The sequence below is a fragment of the Humulus lupulus genome, chromosome 4 (assembly GCF_963169125.1).
Source record: "Humulus lupulus chromosome 4, drHumLupu1.1, whole genome shotgun sequence".
In the NCBI taxonomy this organism is placed as follows: Eukaryota; Viridiplantae; Streptophyta; class Magnoliopsida; order Rosales; family Cannabaceae; genus Humulus; species Humulus lupulus.
The window spans coordinates 149,189,103-149,211,024 of record NC_084796.1 but is presented as its reverse complement, the minus strand read 5'-3'; positions in this window follow the sequence as shown (position 1 = coordinate 149,211,024).

The window sequence follows — 21,922 nt, the reverse complement described above, 5'->3', positions numbered from 1 at the left end:
AAAATGGCCTAGCGCCGCGGCGCTACCCAAGAGGGCCGCGGCGCCCAGCAAGTCAGAGAGCCTACCCTGACTGGAAACATCCTCGCGACGCGGCGCCCAAGAACACGGCTGTGGCGCTCCATCGCGAACTCAGAATTTTTGGGTTTTTCTCCTTCAATTCCCTCATCCAAAACACCTCTAAACCAGCCCAAGCACATATCTCAACCCCAAAACCAAATTGAAACCTCAAATGAACCATCTAGCAACCTATAGACAGTATCATCAAGATCAAAAACACAATCACACCCAAAAATCCACACCTTTGATTTCAACTTCAGAAAATTTAAACCCATAGCTCAAACTTAAATCATGCTTCAATTTCTTGAACCAAAATAGAAACAAGCCTTAAAGTTACATAGAATCCTTACCTTGAATGAAGAATCCAACCCTAAGCTTCCTTGATTCATCTCCTAAGTCTCCAAATTTCAGCTCCTTCAACTGCTCTTCTTCTTCTTCTTGCCCTAGCTTTTCCTCTAGCTTTTCTTCTCTCTATTCTTTAACAAAAGCAAAATATAACCAGCCCAAACCGAGTACCCCATATAACCCAGCTGTAATTTGTCTAAACCCCTTGCCAAATGACCATTTTACCCTTCCTTAAATTCCCCTTTCTAGCTAAACCTTAAGGGCCTTTTTGTCATTCCAACTTTCTTGCAATTCTACCACTTCTTTCAACCAAACTTGTTACTCTCAATGGTTACCAACAGTAACACAAATTACCATATCGCCAATTACCATTAACTCACAAGAACCCAATTACAAAATCCCCAAAATACCCCTAGGCTCCCTCCGAGCCGGGTATAAAAATCCCGTTGTGACATTTGAGTTAACTAGCTCTCTAGGACCGTCTCGGCACGTGCATCACAATAATGACACCACCCTCACGTGGTCCAAATCACATAATACAATTATCACATAGATGCCCACAGCGGGCTAAAATCACCAATTTACCCCTATCATACAAACGGGGTCCACATGCATATTTATTTCACCTAACCATGCATACTAATCACATATTCATTAAATTCACATAAATTAATGCAATATAACAATTATTGCCCTCCAGGCACACTAATCAAGGCTCCAAGCCTTATTAGAAAATTTAGGTCGTTACAACTATCCCCTTCTCATAAAAATTTCGTCCTCAAAATTTACCCAAACACCTCAGTCAGTAAACCCACAACTCTGACCATAAACTCCAAGGCCCACTGCCTTTACTTTACTTCCCAACAACACTCTTACAGGAGTAACAATCTTGCCCCACAAGATCATGTCTAACAGCCATACTCTCGTTAGCCCCTCGTTTACACCGCAACCTTGCTGAAGCTTCAGGGTCTGCCTGGATTACAATGACCACTTCATTGTCTTATTCCTGATTCCAGAGATACCCAAAAGTCATCACCTCTACTAGGTGGGATCAATTGGTAGGCCCTGCTGGCCTAACCCTTGGTACAACTTCAAAATTTATGTTGAATCAAGAGTCAGAACTCTCCCTTCTTTCTCTGAACACCATACAAATCCTCGTCTGTTATTACGTAGAGAGATGCAAATCTTTCCTTCTGGAACTTTATTTTCTCTAAATTTAACAATTTATAAGCTCTTTTATTCTTCCAGATAGGCAGACACTCCTGCCTTAAGAATTCTAACAACCTCTTCTGGCTTTCTCTCTGAACCAATGCCAAATCGTAGTATTCACTATCTTTCACTTCTTACCATGTCCTAGGCCATGTTACTTTAATAGGACGCCAGCAACTGCCACCACGACCAACTTATCAGGGATTACACTTCCCTTAATATCCCGAGTATTCACATAGTCAATGCTTAATTCTTTAAGATATCTTATAAGCTTTCATACTGTTATTTCTCTTGGAATCAATTGACAATTCCAGATTCCCACTCTGTTCTATTCGTTCTCTAGATCCGTTCCAACATTTAGAATACTGGAGGGTCTTAATTCAGTATCATCGACGTTCTACCCTGATACCAGTTCACCTGAACAAACTACATTAACTCAATCAACTGAGTTAAAACTTTTCATGTCCAAATACCTTACTTAAGGTCTAATGTGGTCTATTCCTACGATAGACCACCACATCACTTAACCCCTCAGTGACCAAAAGAAATCACTAAATTCCGTCACCCGATCAACCCTCCCGGTGCAACATACCCTAGGAGGTGGAATGATATCCATTCAGAATTCTCATTCAAAACCCAAATTCTAACTGGATCCTTCAGTCGATCCTGGTATCCTGACTTGTACCACCATGGCAGGGTCCTTCCCTGCTTCAACCAAAGCCAACACTTTCGGTTCCATAGTTCAGTGACACTCAACAGCTAATCATTACCTACTAACGTTATGCCAATCTCAGTCGTTTCCTTGTCCATTCCATTACAATTTATAGTGTTATTCCTTGACTGATACACGGCTCCCAGCTAGGAGTTCCGCCTCCAATTAAATTTCCCCTCGCTCAATCGAGGATTTCAAGCACCGATCACCCGTCTGCTACTTTTCACCCCATCTGGGTCTCAACGTTAACTTTCTTACTAATACCCAACACTCAAGTACCTTATGCTATGCATAACTGTCAACTTAACGCTCCAAGTATATCAACCATGTTCATTCTTTCCCCTCCCGCAAGGTTCGATCCATCCTCGCGTCAATTTATGCCTGGGCGTGCCCAAATCGTGATGCACTCCCACATTTCCATATCCATACCATAGATCAGGTCCTTTATCCTATCACTCTATACTTAACCATAACACAAACATATTCCAGCATCGCCAGATACCAATCAATTCTTACCTTGTTTTCTGAATTTCTTTCTGATTTGACACCACTCATTCCGTCTAACCTCAAGTTTTACTATTCTCCTCATCTCTGATGTAGCTGTCTCCAGAGATCCTTATGCAATAGGTGACGCACTTATCAGTCCTGTTATGCTTTCTATTCTTCAGACAGTCTTCAGTAGCTTCTTTGTGGCTTCAGATCAATTCTCCTCATACCTGTCCTTTCTTCTTGTAGCTCTACCCTGGGTACTCCTAACGACACCTAAACTGACATTCCATAGAACCTTACCTGTGACCCTGCCTCCTGGGTGCTAACGTCTTCAGCATAGTAATCATTTGCTCACCATTTCCGTCTGGGAGTAATCCACACATATACTGCTCATGAGCTTGAAGGGGACTTGCCCATACCGGTCATGCATTCTCTACCTAAAGAACTTACCTATGCTGTTGTAGCTTGAACCATTGTAGAATCTTTGTTACCAACTCCTCGCACCCTACTCGGCGCAAAGTAGACAAATTCATGAAATGTCTCTATCCTTGGTTTCCAGCTGGTAATAACCAGGTCATAGATCAACTTTTGGAGACATCGTCCCATCTTGTATCTAACATTGTACTTTTCATTCTAACCCGATGATGCTATCAATCCCCGCAGTATAACACTCCGGCTACTCCAGGGTCAAATTCCTCGTTTGCTTCCATAGATTTTTCTGTCAACCAATACCATCTTTTACAACATTCCTGATACCAATCCTACCTGTAGTCCGACCTTGAAGTACCCGCAATCTTTCTTTATATCCCCACATAATTTTCCCATTGATCAGCTCAGTTTCCACTCAGTCTCATTAACATTCTCCAGGTGATATCCTTTACAATCCATGGTTATTTCTTAACTGATTAACTTTCTCACTATGAGTTTCTTAATCACTTGCTTCCCAATTCATCTGCCAGAAGTTTCTAATTCCTTCTCAATAAGTGTTACTATCATCAGCCTCTCGAATAGCACCTTTGAGGCAACTTCTCTATGTCCATCTCCCTCTCGGAACATTCTCAACACCGAGTTCTTCCAGTTCGTTACATGAACAAAGCATAAACCAGTCAGTTAAATACTCATCCTCGAGGAATCAGCCTCGAACTTTGAATGTATCGATGCATTCTAGTTCTCCTTTCCCTCACCATGGTAAATCCATCCTAACATATCGAGTCATTCTATGTAGAAGTCATGCCCTCACCTGACCTCCTCTCAGGTGGCATCCTCTCCCTCATGTGCACACCAAATAACCTCCCTGGTTCTTGTCACCATCTTGATAACTGCCTTTTCAATCAGGCTTCTTTCCAATCACAATTAGGTGCCCTAGCACTGTCTGGGGTCCTTCTATCCCAAAAATTGAGAATTTGCCCTTGCTGAATTCTATCAATAGAAGTACCATTTTATCAATAAGACTTTTCCCCCTTTCTGGTAAAACTAGAAGCCACAGAACTATCCGGGGTTCTTTTACCTCGATTACCAAGAATCTATCCTTACTAACTCCATCAAAGGAAGCACTGCCATTTGCCGTTCTGGCACTTATGCTCTATGCATCATTCCTCAGTTCTTCGAACAATATGGCCCTCTCCGCCATCCACATACAGACGATAAGTTCTTACATCAGAGCGGCCCAAATACCTTGGACTATTCCAGAGTTCAATCCTTAAATGGGTCGCCATCATTTCCAAATGCATCCGTCAGTATCAATTTCAAAAATGAATTACCCAATTCACCAAAGCCATTGATTTACACTGTTGTTACCCTATCACTCCAAACCAAACTTATAAGCCCACCAGTCTCCACAGTTCAAACCATGTCTCTATAACCCCCCTTTCTTATCAATTCACCGTCTGAGTTCTTTCCAACCCATCATGCCAATATCTCGGTCCGAGTACCGTATCCAGGCATCCCTCTGCCACAATATTTAACACAACCCTTTAATCATGGGCTCTCATCCCCTTATAACCAAGGGTGGAATTAACCTTGCCCATCCACTGATGGATTCTTTGTCAACCCTAACTTTCCTCAAAACCAAAGGATAACACCCTTTTTAAGCCTTTCACATAATACCCTAATCTGTCCATACCCTCACAATAAACCAACACTGGTAACCTTACTGTTAAAGCATACAAAGCACCTATTTTCCCAGAGAAGTCCGCTGCTCTTCTGTTCCATCTCAACTATTAAACCCCACAGCTTACTCATACACTAGTGACCAACTGCTGCCGCTTTCAGGGATATCTTGAGATCTCTAACTCCAACTTTTATCTAGAATCCTCCTTCAGCACAATGTCTGATCCACTTAACCAATCTAGGAATCAACAAATTGAGTTCATCCGCCACTACTGACCAACTCCTGAACTCTGTGGTTCATACTTTGAACCAAACCACAACTAGATCCAAATATCCACAGATATCATGCACACACAAAGCATGTTTAGGCCAAATCCACAATGATATACATTTAGCTACCAGATTTTAACATCACCAAGTATACCCAAGTCTCAACATGCTTCATACAAGCCAATAAACATATATTACATACAAATTCAATTCAGACAATTATCCACATACATTCAATATGCAAGATATTATCCCAATATTCATCCACATGCATAATAATGTTATTCAGCACGCATCAATCTCAACATGCAATAGTCAAGGGCCCAGCCCCAACAGTATCTCATGCATATGTCAACTCATTCCTCATGCTCCATATAAATAAGCAGGCAAACAGGGCATTCAAACATATGTTCAAGCATGTCAATCATTCATACCAACCAACCATGAGTCGAGCTTGTCACTGACAGCGAGCGTACATGTTCGGTCGATCTCCAAAACCAATAAACCTTGGCTCGCTCTGATACCAAGTTGTAACGCCCTACTACCTTAGAGTCGTTACTAAGTGAGTTTTAAAAGAAACTTTGTGCAATGAACTCGCTAACCGAGGTTTTTAAAACAAAAGTGTGACTAAGCAAAAGTTAAGGCTGTAATCTTTAAAAATACGTTGTTTCATTGAAAACTTCCAGTATTTAACATTTGGGATCCCAAAATAAGATTTGAAAACTATTTGCAACTTAAAATAAGTTTACAGTTGATTAATTAGTAAAATCACAAATTATTACAGCCATTTCTCGAATAAACCCCCAGCCAAAGTAGTCGGGCAGGCTAAACATGTACGCGTCGCTCCACGCTCTCCGTACTCATGGCTAGTTGACTCAATCTTTGCCCTTACCTGCAACACAGAGCACCCGTGAGCTGAAGCCCAGCAAGAAAACTCATACAGTTCATAACATATGCCAATTATACAGTTAACATATCAGACAGTCCACAGATAAACAGGTCATCCATCAGACTAAGCAAACACGGCCATACCGCCCCAGAAGCCTTACCAAAGCCTGGGGTCTCGGTTCTCACCGTAAGGATATCTCATGTATCCATTGGGTCCTACCCTGACTGTAAGCATCCCATATGCTAAGTGTTACTTCCGGCCTCACTGCCGTTCTCGGCCTTGCCGCTCTCGGCCTTAGCCGTTCATTGCATTGTAATCACACATATAATACATTTCGAACTAATCATTCAAACATATAATAATTCATTTAAGGTTATGCATTAGCACATAATACAATCTAGGGCCATGCCCTGTAATAACACTATGGGCCCATGCCCTATTCTCGGGTGCTACAGTTTTCTTACCTGTATCCCGAGCTTTCCGATGCACCAAGGCCACAAGCACGGTCCTCTAGCACGAGCCTCTCCGAAATCCTAGTCACAACACACATAAAACACCTTTTAATACTAACCAACCCAAAAACACTTCCCGGGACCAATCCCGCACTCTTGGGACCTCTAATTCCTTAAAATAATACATTGGAACCATCCCTCGAACCCTCGGGGAAAAATCTCAAAAATGCAAATTTTCAAGTCCTGAAAATGGCCTAGCGCCGCGGCGCTACCCAAGAGGGCCGCGGTGCCCAGCAAGTCAGAGACCCTACCCTGACTGGAAACATCCTCACGCCGCAGTGCCCAAGAACACAGCTGCGGCACTCCATCGCGAACTCAGAATTTCTGGGTTTTTCTCCTTCAATTCCCTCATCTAAAACACCTCTAAACCAGCCCAAACACATATCTCAACCCCAAAACCAAATTGAAACCTCAAATGAACCATCTAACAACCTATAGAAAGTATCATCAAGATCAAAAACACAATCACACCCAAAAATCCACACCTTTGATTTCAACTTCAGAAAATTTAAACCCATAGCTCAAACTTAAATCATGCTTCAATTTCTTGAACCAAAACAGAAACAAGCCTTAAATTTACATAGAATCCTTACCTTGAATGAAGAACCCAACCCTAAGCTTCCTTGATTCATCTCCTAAGTCTCCAAATTTCAGCTCCTTCAACTCCTCTTCTTCTTCTTCTTGCCCTAGCTTTTCCTCTAGCTTTTCTTCTCTCTATTCTTTAACAAAACCAAAATATAACCAGCCCAAATTGAGTACCCTATATAACCCAACTGCAATTTGTCTAAACCCCTTGCCAAATGACAATTTTACGCTTCCTTAAATTCCCCTTTTTAGCTAAACCTCAAGGGCCTTTTTGTCATTCCTACTTTCTTGCAATTCTACCACTTCTTTCAACCAAACTTGTTAGTCTCAACGGTTACCGACAGTAACACAAATTACCATATCACCAATTACCATTAACTCACAAGAACCCAATTACAAAATCCCCAAAATACCCCTAGGCTCCCTCCGAGCCGGGTATAAAAATCCCGTTGTGACATTTGAGTTAACTAGCTCTCTAGGACCGTCTCGGCACGTGCATCATAATAATGACACCACCCTCACGTGGTCCAAATCACATAATACAATTATCACATAGATGCCCACAGTGGGCTAAAATCACCAATTTACCCCTATCATACAAACGAGGTCCACATGCATATTTATTTCACCTAACCATGCATACTAATCACATATTCATTAAATTCACATAAATTAATGCAATATAACAATTATTGCCCTCCAGGCACACTAATCAAGGCTCCAAGCCTTATTAGCAAATTTAGGTCGTTACAGACTTGCTAGCTTGAAGTGTCTGCAAGTGCCGCACGTTCCGTCTACTTGGAGTACCCAAATAGCCGGCCCGTGACACTAGGCTAGGCGCGCCCGGCCCGTGTCTCCTTCTAGGGAGGCATTTTGCCTTTGTTTTGAGGCATGCTGCGGCCCTTAAGGAGTTCGGCTGCGGCTTTGGTTCAAAGTGTTTGCTGTTTTGTGGGTTTTTGGCTTAGGAACCCAATTATTTAGGCTCGGGATGGATTTTATCACTCGGAATGATAAAATCAAAGGTTCCAAGAACTAGAGTTGTGACCCAAAATTGTTTAATGGATTAGAACTTGATGGATGGAAGTTGTAGATACATTGTGACTAGGTTTTCTGAGAGGCTTGGACTAGGGGACTGTGCTCGGGACATCGTTCCTTGGAAAGCTCAGGACACAAGTAAGAAAACTATTGTACCCATAGAGCAGGGTGAGACCCTATAGCTTGTGTTACAAGGCATGATCCCATTGATTATGTTTGTACGTGCTTAAGTATTTGTTTAATATATGCTATGTGTGCATATATATGAATGAACGGCAAGAGCCAGGAACAGTGAAGGCCGAGAACGGCGAGGGCCGGGAACGGCAAAGGCCGAGAACGGTGAGGGTCGGGAACGACAAGGCCGAGTACGGCATAGGGCAAGGAACAGTGTTAAGAACACGGGTTGCGAGTTGCCATGGTGAGACCCTATAAGATACCTGGGATATCCTTACGGTGTAAACTATGAACCTAGGGCTTAGTAAAGTGCCTGGGACGGCATGGCCGTATGTGTTTAGCCTGTTAGTGATTTGTCTATATGTTAATTGATAAATATGCATATGTTATTTGGTTGTGTGGGTTTTCTTGCTGGGCTTCGGCTCTTGGGTGGTCTATGATGCAGGTAAAGGCAAAGGGAAAGTCGACCAGCCATGAGTAGGGAGAGTGTGAAGTGACGCGTACATGTTTGACCTACGTGGCTGCCACAGCCAGGGGTATTTTTGGGAGATACTTGTATTAAACCTAATTTTTTCGTTTAATCGACTTTGATTATATTTTTGAGTTGTAACTATTTCTAAAACAATATTTTTGGGATCCCAAATGTTAAACACTTCATAATTTTCAATGAATGGAAATACTTTCAAATTACAAGACTTGTATTACTATTTAGCTACACATTTAACCTAAACCCTCGATTAGCGAGTGATTAGCACATTTTAAACTCACTTAGTAACGACTCTAAGAAGGTAGGGCATTACAACTTGGTATCATAGCGAGCCAAGGTTTATGGTTTTTAGAGATTGACCGAACATGTACGCTCGCTGTGAGTGACAAGCTTGACTCATTGTTGGTTGGTGATGTCTAAGTTATATGCTTGAATATATGTTTAAATGCCCTGTTTTCCTGTTGTTTTAGATAGAGTATGATGTATAAGTTAACATATGCATGATGCCAGGGCATGGCTCGTTGAGTGATATATGCTATTTGTATGTTATGTGGATTGCTGTTGTGGTTGACATATGTGAATTGGGAGGTGGTTTTGGATTTTGTTATCATGCCTAATTAGTGGCATTGTTGATTACAAGCATATAATTGAGATGCCTCGACAGCCATCAAGACTCCGCGGCAATAGGGCCGGGGATGACAACCAGGGTCATGACCCTCGACCTGCCCCACAAAATTGGCAACAGATGTTTGCTGAAATGGAAGCCAGACAACAATGAACTGAGGAAGAACTTTGATAGTTGAGGCTGTAGGCCCCTCCTTAGGCTACTGGGTTCTCAGTTCAGCAGGCTGTGGCGCCAGTACCGGTTCAGCCTGTTATGGATAACAGGTGGGAACCTTTGTATGAGAGGTTCAGGAAGCAACATCCACCCACCTTCGAGGGTGGATCGGACCCACTGCGGGCAGAGCAGTGGATGAATATGATTTTCTCCATCCTGGATTTTATGAGGGTGGTAGGGAATGAGAGGGTAGCTTGTGCCAGCTACAAGTTCAGAGAAGTTGCCCGCATTTGGTGGGATGTAGTGACTCAGAGGGGGAATGTGGCAGTTATGACTAGGGAAGAGTTAAAAAACATCTTCAATGAGAAATACTATAGTGTTGCAGTCCGAGCTGCAAAGGTTGACGGTTCATCAACCTAACTCAAAACCGGTTGACAGTTACAGAGTATGCCTTGAGATTTGACCGGTTGGAAAAGTTTGCGCCGGATTTAGTGCCGACTGATGCGGAAAGAAGGAATAGATTTGTACGGGGGTTAAATGTCATGATCGCCCATGATGTGAAGTTTACTTTGGATCCAGATAGTACTACATACGCTCAGGTGGTGGACATGGCCTTTACGGTTGAGGGGGCTGAGGATCAGATATGGAGAGAGAGTGCTATCAGGCGCGATGCCAAGAGGATGGTGCCTCCTTTTACTGGATCTAGTCAGGGTAGTAGCCCCATTGAGCAGAAGAGAAAGGCCTCAGATTCTTTTGTTCCTCCGACCTCGGATAGGAGGGCACGGGGTGCTTTTGGTTGCCGTCAGGGCGGGGGTGACAACTGGAGGAGTTTTCCAGTGTGTCCTTGGTGTAGGCGACGACATCAGGGAGAGTGCAGGATCAGGGGCTTCTTTATCTATGGAAGTGTCAATCATCTAAAGAAGGAATTCCCACAAGACCGGAAAGTGAAGACGAAGCCAGGCGACAACCTCGCTCTTGCCACCGTATTCACTTTGACTCAGACTGAGGCAGAGGATAGCCCCTTAGTCGTGACAGTTCAGATTTCTAGTGTTGGATCTTTGTATACTACATTGATTGATTCAGAAGCTACCCATTCATTTGTGTCTACTAGAGTGATAGATCAGCTTTGTAGACCTAGTGGTGTGTATGCTAGGGGTTTTTAGACTTTCTTGCCAACAGGGGAACTGGTAGTCTCTAGGAGATGGATTAGCGCATTTCCAGTAGAGATAGATGGTAGGGAGTTTTCTATTGATCTGATTGAATTGGAGATGGATGACTTCGATATGAATCTATGGATGGATTGGCTATCGAAGTATGGGGCGACGGTTGACTCCAAGCGCAGGATGGTGACTTTTGAACCAGAAGGGGAGGTACCCTTTGGGGTTCATCAGACCGAGTTTCTCGCCATGGGGTGCTCCAGTGTTTGTCAAGAAGAAGGATGGATCTCTTAGGATTTGTATTGACTACAGGGACCTGATTAAAATGACCATTAAGATTCTGGAATTAATTCTAATTCCCACATGATGAAAAAAAGTAAAAGTTCTTGAGAAGAAAATGGTCCTATTTGACCGCTAAGTATCCACTACCTAGGATCGATGATCTATTTGACCAGCTACAGGGAAAAACAGTGTTTTTCAAGATTGATCTCCGGATAATCAGTTAAGGATCAAAGAAGAGGACATACCAAAGACCGCTTTCCACACAAGATATGGACACTATGAATTCTTGGTTATGTCCTTTGGATTAACCAATGCCCCAGCTAATTTTATGGACATGATGAATGGGGTTTTCAAGGATAACTTGGACAAGTTTGTGATTCGGTTCATCGACGACATTCTGGTGCACTCTCAATCAGAGACAGAGCATGAGTAGCATCTACGTTTGGTATTGCCGCTGTTGAGAGAGCATAGGCTATATGCTAAGTTCAGCAAGTTCGAGTTTTGGCTACCGCAAGTCACATTTCTGGGTCATATCATTATTAAGGAGGGGATTCTAGTTGACCCAAGTAAGATTGAGGCAGTGAGAGATTGGCCTAGACCGAGCAGTGTTCCTAAAGTTAGGAGTTTTTTGGGATTGGCAGGGTATTATTGACGGTTTGTTGAGGGGTTCTCTAGGATAGCTACGCCATTGACTGAATTAACAAAGAAGAAGACTAAGTATGTATGGAAAGACAGGTGTGAGAACAGTTATAAGGAACTAAAGCAGCGACTAATCACCGCTCTAGTATTGAGATTGCCGACAGATAATGAAAAGTTTGTGGTCTACTGTGATGCTTCTAGGCAAGGTTTAGGGTGTGTGATGATGCAACATGGAAAGGTGATAGCCTATGCATCGAGACAGTTAAAGGAGTACAAGTGGAGATATCCCACGCATGATCTGGAGTTGGCAGCGATGGTATTTGCACTTAAGGTTTGGAGGCATTATCTGTATGGTGAGAAGTGCGAGATATACACCGACCATAAGAGCTTGAAGAACTTCTTTACTCAGAAGGACCTGAATATGCGCCAGAAACGGTGGCTGGAACTGGTAAAGGATTACGATTGTGATATTCTATACCATCCTAGAAAGGCTAATGTAGTCGATGATGCATTGAGCCGGAAGGGCCCAGAACATTTGTTCAGTCGAGGCAAATATCTGATAAGCTAGCTGAGGAGATGACTAGAGCAGATATAGAGTTGGTGGTTGGTCGGTTAGCCAACATCACTCTTCAGTCTACACTCTTTGAGAGGATCAAGGAGGCGTAGGGGAAGGATTCCCAGTTGAGAGGGCACAGAAAGAACGTCTTAGTTGGAGCGGCTAAGGATTTTTTCCATCTCGGAGATGGGATTACTGAAGTACAAGGGTTGGATCTGTGTTCCAATGGATTCTGAAATCCGGCGAGAGATTTTGGATGAATCTCATACCACTCCCTATTCTTTACATCCAGGTACGACGAAGATGTACCATGTTTTGAGAGCCTTGTATTGGTGGTCGAGAATGAAGAGGGATGTGGTGGATTATGTGGCCAAGTACTTAACTTGTCAGTAGGTAAAGGCTGAACATCAGAGGCCAACAGGGTTATTGCAGCCCCTAGGGATTCCAAAGTGGAACTGGGAAGATATCACCATGGCCTTCATGGTTGGTTTGCCGAAGACTGTTGGGCAGCATGATTTGGTGTGGGTAATTGTGGATAGGTATACCATGTCCGCAAACTTTTTACCTGTTAGGACAACTTATACTGTGGATCAGTATGCCAAGTTATATGTGAAGGAAATTGTTCAACTTCATGGGGCTCTGAGGTCGATCGTATCCGACAGGGACCCCACCTTCACCTCCAAGTTTTAGGAGAGTCTGCAGAAGGCTATGGGCACACAGTTATGGTTTAGTACCACTTATCATCCTCAGATAGATGGACAGTCTGAAAGGATAATTCAAATACTAGAAGACATGTTACGAGCTTGTGTGCTAGATTTCAGGGGATCTTGGAGTAAGTATCTCCCTTTGATTGAGTTCTCGGACAACAACAATTATCGGGCGACTATCATAGGAGATATTTGGGTCTTGAGATGGTTCAAAGGACCAATGAGGCGATTGAAACGATTTGAGCTCGAATGCTCGCCTCCCAGAGTTGCCAGAAGAGTTACTTGGACTTAAGACGCAGAAGTGTAGAGTTTCCAGTTGGTGTTCATGTGTTCCTTTGGGTTTCACCTTTGAGGGGAGTGAAATAGTTTGGTGCTCGGGGCAAGCTGAGCCCTAGGTTTGTTGGCCCCTTTGAGATTCTGGAACGAGTTGGAGAGGTAGCTTACAGATTGGTGATGCCTCCAGCTTTATCAAGAGTTCATGACGTCTTTCACGTGTCCATTCTCCAGAAGTATGTATCAGATTCAACACATGTATTGAGCTATGAAAACTTGGAGCTAGACCAGGATTTATCATATGAGAAGAAGCCGGTTCAGATCCTTGATTGGAAGGATAATGTTTTGCGGAGCAAGACCATCGCCTTCATGAAAGTACTGTGGAGGAACAGCAAGATTGAAGAGGTGACATGGGTACTTGAATCAGATATGGGGGAGCGGTATCCCGAGTTGTTCAGGTAATTTCGAGGACAAAATTTCTGTAAGTAGGGGATAGTTGTAGCATCCCAAATTTGCTAATTAGGTTTAGGGCCTAGATTAGCAAGCCTGGAGGGCAATAAGTGATTTAATATGTTAATGTATGAATTTAATGAATATGTGATTAGAAATGCATGTTTAGCCCATTGAGGGCATGAATGTAATATTTGTGATATATTTGAGATATATCTTTGTTGCACGATCAGGGACGGTCCTAGGGAGTCGATTACCTAGAAAGTCACAACGGGGTCAAATACCTGGCTCGAGAGGGGCTTAGGGGTATTTTGGGGATATTATAATGTGTTTGGGAATTATTGAGTAGCTGGTAGTAATTTAGTAGTACTTGGGTTATGTTGGGATTAAACGGAGATTTATAGGAGCGCTCGGGGATTTGACGGGATTTGGTAAATGACTAAAATTCCCTTGGGGTTACTTAATAGTTAAGGTTAGGTTTAAGGGGCAAAAGGGTAATTTTTCTTTAAGGATGGATAGACTTGGCTGAGGAAAAGTGATTCACGTTCTCTTCACTTAGGCATATCTCTATTTTTCTGTTGGAAGGCTAGAGAAAACCAGAAGCTATAAGAAGGAAGCTGATTTTTCTTTTGGAGCAAAGGAGGAATTCAAAGCTTGAACTTTGGAGGCTAGAAGCTTGGAACTTAGAGGAGTAATTCAGGGATTTAATCAAGCTCAAGGTAATCTTTTAAACTTGATGAACATGTTGAAATTTTGTTGGTTTGATTGTTAGAATTTAGGCATGCATGAATTGATTTCCAAGAATGGATTGAATGTTTGATGGGTGTGGAAATTTGTTTATGAGCTTGTTAGGATGTTTAGGCCATATGGTTATGAATTCTAGACATAGTTATAGTATTGGCTGAAGTTTGGGATGTGAGAAATGGGATTAAACTCGGGGAAAATTTGAAAGAAAGGTTAGTTTTCCGAGTTTGCAGGTCGAGCCGCGGCCCTTGATGGAGCATGTCGCGGCCGTGTGTGGGAGTGGCCTAGGAAGGCCTTAGCGCTAGGCTAGGTGCGTCATAGCCCGTTTCTCCTTCCAGGGAGGCATTTTGCCTCTTTTTTGAGGCACGCCGTGGCCCTTAAGCAGTTGGGCCACGGCCTTGGTTCAAAATGTTGGCCGTTTTGTGGGATTTTGGCTTAGGACCCAATTATTAAGGCTCGTGATTGATTTTATCACCCGGATTGATAATATCCAAGTTTCCGAGAACTAGAGTTGTGACCCAAAGTTGTTTAATAGATTAGAACTTGATGGATGGATGTTGTTGAAATGTTGTGATTAGTTTTTCAGTGAGGCTTGGACTAGGGGACTGTGCTCGGGACATCAGTGCTTGGAAAGCTCGGGACACAGGTAAGAAAATTGTTGTACCCATAGAGTAGGGTGAGGCCCTATAGCTTGTGTTGTAGGGCACGACCCTATACAAATGTGTTGCAGGGCAGGACCCCATTGATTATGTTTGTACATGCTTAAGTTTTTTTTAATTATGCTATGTGTGCATATATGTGAATGAACGGCAAGAGCCAGGAACGGCGAAGGCCGAGAAGGGCGAGGGCCTGGAACGGCAAAGGCCGAGAAGGGCGAAGGCCGGGAACAGCAAAGGCCGAGTTCAGCATAGGGCCGAGAGTAGCATTAAGCACACGGAGTGCGAGTTTCCATGGTGAGACCCTATACGATACCTGGGATATCCTTACAGTGTAGACCGTATGTTCCTGGGACGGCATGGTCGTATGTGCTTAGCTTGTTGGCAGTTTATCTATATGTTAATTGATAAATTTGCATATGCTATTTGCTTGTGTGGGTTTTCTTGCTGGGCTTCGGCTCATGGGTGCTCTATGGTTCAGGTAAGGGCAAGGGGAAAGTCGACCAGCCATGAGTACGGAGAGCATGAAGCGATGCATACATGTTTGGCCTGCCTGGCTGCCATGGCTAGGGAAATTTTTGGGAGATGCTTGTATTAAACCTAATTTTTTCCTTTAATTGACTTTGATTATATTTTTGAGTTGTACATATTTCTAAAACAGTATTTTTGGGATCCCAAATGTTAAACCCTTCATAATTTTTAATGAATGGAAATACTTTCAAATTACATGACTTTTATTATCGTTTAGCTACACATTTAACCTAAATCCTTTATTAGCGATTGATTAGCACATTTTAAACTCACTTATTAACATCTCTAAGAAGGTAGGGCATTACACTCAAGACCACCCCTTGCTTGTACATTCAAAGGTCCACAAACTTCTGAATGCACAAGGCCAAGTGGTACTTTGGCCCTATCACCCTTTCCAGAGAATGGACGCTTGGTCAGTTTGCCTTCTAGACAAGATTCACAGATGGGTAATTTGCCTAAGGTGAGTTCCCTCAAAGGCCCGTCCTTTGTAAGTCTTTGAATCTTATCATAGCCAATGTGACCTAGTCTCAAATGCCATAAATATGTCATGTTGTCGTTATTTGTCTTAAGACATTTATTGGTCCTAGGTTTAGCTACTTTGATTAATCATTGTTAAGAGCGAGGGGTTCGTTAGGTTACAAAATATAAAGTCTGTTTTCCAAACATGCAATACACAATTGTGATCCATTGAAAGAAGTAGATATATTATAACTTGTGAAATTCATAACAAATTGTTCTAATTGCAACATGGAAATAGAAATTAAATTTCTACAAAAATCCGGAATAAAAAATACATCTTTCAAAATTAAAAATTTATTTCCGAACTTCAGATGAGCTCTTCCTCTTGCTTGGACCGCAACGAACGCTTCGTTCCTAACTCTAAGCTTTAAGCTGCTTTCATCCACATCCTCCCACGATTCAAGAAGCTGTAAAGAATTACAAACATGGTTAGTAGATCCAGAATCAATAATCCAAGCAGATTTATCATTCTCTAAAATACATGTTAATAAGATAGATGAACTATAATCATTACCTTTGTTTTTTGCTGCTAGAAACTTGGGACAATCCTATTTCCAATGCTCCTTCCCTTTGCAATGAAAGCACTTAACTTTACCTTTCTTGTTCTTTTTCTTTCCCTTAGGCATCTGTGCATTTTGTTGTGCACTTGTCTTTGCAGCCTTGCATGCTTGAATTTGTCTTTTTGTACGCCTTTCCTCTTGTTTCCAGTTTTTGAAGATGAAGCTAGGTTAGCTTCAGCCTTAGCTGGATCAATAGAAATAATAGTAGTTGTCTTCTTTTATCATCCAACTTGGTCCACCCATGATAGACACTTGTTCTTGAGTTGCGTCAAACCATAGTTGAGATTATTCAACACATAGTTGGTGGTGAATGATAGGAACGCTAGAGAGAGACTGTTGAGGATTAAGTTGACTTGAGTTTGCTCATCTATTGTTGCTCCATGCAGTTCTTCTTCTTAAAAGGTAGTTTGTCATTTTGATCAGGTGATCACAAACGTGTTGAGACGGTGCCATTCGAGCAATGGCATATATCTTGGTGGCCTCAAAACGAGCCTCCTCTGACTTGGTACCAAACATGTCTTGGAGATGATCCATTATTTCGTAGGCCGTCGTGACATTCTCCATCTTTTTCTTGAGAGTGTCGAACATACTTGTCAACATGTAGTACCGCGCCTTGTCGTTACTCGCCTGCCAAAGATCATACTTATCCCTCACAGAATTGGTGGGTCCTTTAGCTGGAACCTCTGGGGATTCCTTAGTCATGAAGAACTTGGAGTAGTCACCAATTAACAGAATGATGAAGTTCTGCTTCCACTTAAGGAAGTTTTCTCCAGTGAGTTTCTCCATAGAACGTTGAGAAAGGATGGGAGTAGACACAACCGTACTTAAAACTACAAATTATCAATAAAATAGAAATCAATCACTTTTGCTCAATAAAACTTCTATTCATTCTAATTTCATGAAATAGCACAACATATAAAAAAAATATGTAAGATATGAGAAAAAAAATACCAAAAACAATCATATCTCTATTTCTTTAGGTTTATAACTAATCTATGATATCCTTGTCCTGGATGACAAGAGTAAAAAATACCACTAGTTAAATAAAGTTGTAAACTTATTTAATAATGGACACCATTATTAACAACCTACTATTTGATCGGAAATAAAAAATAAAAAAATCTCTTATTTTATGAGCTAGACCCATGGTTTTGATAATCAATATATTTAGTCCTAGTGGTCACCGTAGGGGTGAGTCTAGTAGAATCTGACTTATAATTATCTATCTTTCGAAATTTAAGCTTGTCAAAATAACTAATGAACACCTTTCGTAGGGGGAAAAATCAAAGCGCCTTGAGGCCCCATTAAGCTATTGACCTTGTTAAACCAACGTTGGAGATCGAATATAATTCTTAAAATAAGCTCATTATAGATTTTTTTATTATTTATTTTCGAAAATTAATGACTATGGTTCTCCAAAAAATTAAAAAGTTAAATTTTTTAAAACCAAATTCCTATAATTTTCTATTAATTCTAAAGTGTCACATTGAAACAAATTCAATTAAATTAGAATTGATTTGTGGCTAATCAATATTTAGGTTTAACTATTATAATGAACCAATACAATTAAGTCCAACTCAGTCAAATGAGCCTTAACAATTGGGCTTGTATGGAGGAGGGTTGGGTCCAGTATGTCGTTCCCACTACTAATGCCCATTTTCTTCCATACAGGGTCCAAAAGACAGGAATTTAAACATTCGTTTTATTAATTGTTATTAATTGATTAGACCCACTATAGTCATGCAAAACAAATAGGCCTTCACAAGTGAAACCACTCACAAGAGAGGAATTTAAACATTACATTTTCTAATGGGCCCAAATAAGACTTATCATTTTATGAATATTTTATTTGGCAAAATCTATACATTAAGCAAACATATTGGCCATTATATGCATCTAAGCCCAATTACAAAAATACCACATATCGTGCAAACATACATGTTATAATTAGATGGGCCTAATCATGTTACTATATCAGCAAATCTATGAATTTATGCAAAAATACAACAATTTATTTCATTTAAAAATATACCACGATTAATTTTCTAGAATTTATCAAAAATTCGAATTAATTAAATTTTAACAAAAATAAGTAAATTTAAATGAAATTTATCAACAATAAACAAAAGTTAATTTAAATTTCATTTATCAACAATCAAATTGGTTTTACATTAATTTGAAAATTATTAATTTAATTCAAATAGGATTTATCAACAATTAACAAAAGTTAACTTAAATGCCATTTATTAAAAAAATATTTTATTAATTGTTTGAAAGAAATGATATTTTTCAAAATTTAACCAATTTTAAATTTTAAAATTAATATCTTAACTGTTTTTCAAAAAATATATTGTGTTGTTACAACCATACGCAAATAGTTTAAACATTTAAAAAATTAAAATATTAATAGTTATAATAACCCTTAAATATCTTAAAATAGTTAAACAAATAGAAATATCCATAAAAATATCTAGCTAATAAATCTCAAATTTCAAGTAATTTAAATATTAAAAACTATTGAATAAATAGATATTAATATTTTTCAAATAAAAGATTTAATAAAAATAACAAGTATTTAAAAGAAAATATATTTAATATCTGATATTTTAATATATTAAAAGAATTAAAATTAAGTTGTTAGTCTATTTTTAAATTTGAATTTTAATCTTTGTAGAGAATATTTAATTTCTAAATATCTAACAACAAAAATATCTTATTTAAAAAATATTTTTAAATGATAAAATAATTATGATACTTTGGGTTTTCCATAAAAATTAATTTCACAATTTTATATAATTTAATTTAAAAAAAAATAAAAATAAAATATTTTATGAACATTACCTGCGACGGGTACTGATCATCGTATGCTACACAGGGAGACGCGTGCGCATGCGCGGGGGGAGTTCGTGCGTGCGGAGGTGCCTGCTGATGCGCGCGGAGGGGCATCGCGCACCAAGCAGCTGCACGCGCGCAGAGGGCAGCCAGGGAAAAATAATTTCGAAAAAAAATTTTGTGCGATTTTTCAAACCAAAACCTTTTTCTAATTTATTTTTACCATGTTTTACACAAAATAAAGCATTCATAAAAATTAATGTCATAGAAAACACAACAATATAACCTAAAATTGCTAATAATCACATAAAATTCAATATGCTTCATAAAAACATGAAATCCGTCCAATTACTCAACACATCAAATAATTAAATTCTTAACATGTTCATGCATGAAAAGAAAGATTACTAAAGGCTCTGAAGCCAATTGTTAGGAAAACTTATACATGCTCTTGTTTAAACATATTAATATAAGAAAACCTAGAACATGTTTCTAAAATTGAATTCAAACAGAGATAATGATATGAACACTTCCATTATTGTGCAGCAGAATGATTGAGTCATTCTTTTAGTTGCTCTAACCCTTGTATCCTTTCTGTCGCAAGGTATCACCAAGAAACTGAACCGTTGTTCAATTTTCTTCACAACCTTCCAATGTATCCTTAGAATCACCTAGACTAGAGTGGGCAATTCTCAACACATGAGACAGATAAAAAGAGAAGAATAATAGAAGAAAAAAAATTGAGACCTAGAGAAAGACTTATGCTCTAGAGAGAATCTAAAATGTAGAGCATCAAGAATAGATCTTCTGATTTTCTGTCAAATAGTATTTTTGTAATCTGATTTCAACTCTCACTTAGCACTCCTTTTATAGGCTCAATTATGTTCCTAATTTAATGAAAAAATCAGTAAAATTATAGCAAATTATTAGCCCTTGGTCGAAATTATCATGGGCTTTAGGCCGGGAAAATTTCCCATTTAATTATAAGACCGTAGGACTTAAACTCAATGCCCGTATTATTTTCTTTTAATTAATTAAATCCTTTATCAAATTAATTATTTATAATTTTAACCTTGATTTAAACTTACTTAGTAATTTAGACACCAATTTATCTTAATTAATAAATCTGCCCTAATTTCTCTTTTCTTCTCTAAATTACACAACTCTATGAAACTATCCAAAATTGACCTGGTCAACTTTGATCATTCTAATTGATAGTTAAATCAATTAATTGAGACTATCTATATGATTTTATCCAAGGTACAGTAGGGACCATAGGCCTATGAAATAAAGCTCTATTAAGTTATCATAAATTTAACAAATAAATTTACTAACTTATTAATTCCTCGTGATTGCACTAAACACTCAGAATTGCACTCTTGAATTCATAGAACGCTCTATATAGACGTTATTAATTATCCATTGTTACAACGATAATTGTCACTCAATCCTCTATAGGCAGTCTACAATGAGATGAGACTAAATACCATTTTACCCCTCATTGTATTTTATCCTTAAAACACTTAGTTCCTTGTAAATGATATTTCAGTAAACTAATATTAATTACTGAAATGAGATCTCTATCATTCAGCACCTTGAACCAAACTAAAGGAAACCATCGTTTCACTTATTCATCAGAAGCTATAGATGTTCATATCTATGATTAACACTCACACTTAATTATACTACTGAGTTCCCAAGATGTAAGTATGGGCTAGTCCATAGGGTAAGCTCGTAATGAACAAGTCAAAGAACTCAAATAATACAATCAGTTAGAATACTAATGTAACGACCTACTGCCTTAGAGTCGTTACTAAGTGAGTTTAAAGCGTGCAATTAACTCGCTAATCGAGGTTTTAAGACAAAAGTGTAGTTAAACCATAACATAAATCACATACTTTACCAATGCATCAGCCACTACATTACCAACTCTAACAGCCGTCTATGACACATATTTAGATCCTTCTGAGTAAAGAAGTACTTGAAACTCTTATGGTCGGTGTATATCTCGCACTTCTCACCATACAGATAATGTCTCCAACCCTTAAGTGCAAATACCACTCCTGCTAACTCCAAATCATGCGTGGGATATGTCTGCTCATACTCCTTTAAATGTCTCGATGCAGAGGCTATCGCCTTTCTAACTTGCATCAACACACACCCTAAACCCTGTCCGGAAGCATCACAATAAACCATAAACTTCTCATTTCCATCAACAAACTCAACACTGGAGCGGTGATCAGACGCCGCTTTAGTTCCTTGAAACTATTCTCACATCTGTCCGTCGAAACATACTTAGTTTTCTTCCTTGTCAATTCTGTCAATGGCATAGCTATCCTAGAGAACCCCTCAACAAACCGCCGAT